The following is a 1,578-nucleotide window of genomic DNA, read 5'->3' as shown; positions in this document are numbered from 1 at the left end:
CTCTAAATTGAGCTTCTGTTGTGTTTCTTGGGCTTTGAGGCCTTTCCTTGATTTCCTTTTGCTTTGGGTTTATGGTCCATAATCCTGATGAGGCTGCTGATCCAATTCTGTAACATTCATTGAGCCAATTTAGTGATAATCAAGTAATGACACAAGACTCAACAAATTGAAGTTCCAGACTCATCAATTCTTCAGGCCCAATCCCATAAACCATGATATTCAATTGGGTTTCATACCAGAGTATGTTTAAGTTAACGTTTGTGCTCAAATGCTAACTTAAACTTCAATATATTTGGCCCAGAAACCCTTTTAAAAGGTGGCGTTTAAGTTGTAGTTTAAGCTTCAGTTTAAGATTAAACTGAAGCTTAAACGTGGAAATGAAGAATTGCACCGTCCTTGGTGCATGCAAAGCTGTGCAGGTGGGCGGGGGTTGTGGTTCCTCAGCTGGTGCTCATGTCATTTCGCTCTTCGCCGGTGGCTTGTTTAGATGCTTTCTCGTTATCCTTTTTGGTGTCCATCCTGAAAAAAGGGAGAAAGAAAAGGGACATGTAATTCAAATAGCTAGAACCGGGAGGAGGAAGGTTCAAGTGATAATCAATGCCAAGGTAACGGATAATGTCTTAAATACATGGTCGCGACTACATGCAATTAGAACATCAATGAAAATATAGCAAGGAATATTAAATCAATTAGATGCAAGATGTGTAAAAGCATGTAGGCAAAGGCATGAGAAGCATAGGTCAAGCATCAATTGTTAAAATAACTTGGCAGACCCAGATAAACTGTGCGGCGCGGGTGACGCGAGCGGGTGGGGTACGTGGTCGCGTGGATAGCACTTCGATGAAGTGACGTGAACGCGTGGGTCACGCGTTCGCGTGGATCGATTTGTGCCATTAGTGCGAGGGCAGCCTCGCGGTTGCGCAACTCTCTGTTTGAAATTCATATTGCCAAATCTTTGGGTGACGCGGTCGCGTAGGTGACGCGATCGCGTGGATGGCCTATTTTGAAAATCGACACGGACGCGTGGGGCATGCGTTCGCGTGGTAGGGCATGTGCTGCTAGCACGAGTCCAGCCCAATTCCAGCTCAACTTTCGGCCATACACCTTTTAACGTCGATTTTACAGGGCACGCATTCGCGTGGGTGGCGCGGACGCGTGGGAGGCATTTTTCCCACATGATGCGGACGCGTCAGCGACGCGGTCGCGAGGAGCAATATGTGCCAAAGGCACGCCTCCAGCCACACTCTCGCGTGACTCTCTGTTCACTTTTCTTTTCTCCCTAATGCACCTGCGACGCGGACGCGTTAGCGACACTGTCGCATCGCGTGCAAAATTTTTTTTTATAATGCAATATGTAGAATGCAATGCTTAATATGAATGCTATGCAAGTATGCATGATTCTAGGTTCAATCAAAACTCAAAAACAAACAAAACAGACTAGAATTAAAACTGAAAAGGGAACGATCATACCATGGTGGGTTGTCTCCCACCTAGCACTTTTAGTTAAAGTCCTTAAGTTGGACATTTGGCGAGCTCCTTGTCATGGTGGCTTATGCTTGCACTGATCCAGGAATTCCC

Source organism: Arachis duranensis, chromosome 4 (genome assembly GCF_000817695.3).
Source record: "Arachis duranensis cultivar V14167 chromosome 4, aradu.V14167.gnm2.J7QH, whole genome shotgun sequence".
Lineage (NCBI taxonomy): Eukaryota > Viridiplantae > Streptophyta > Magnoliopsida > Fabales > Fabaceae > Arachis > Arachis duranensis.
This window is presented reverse-complemented; position numbering follows the sequence as displayed.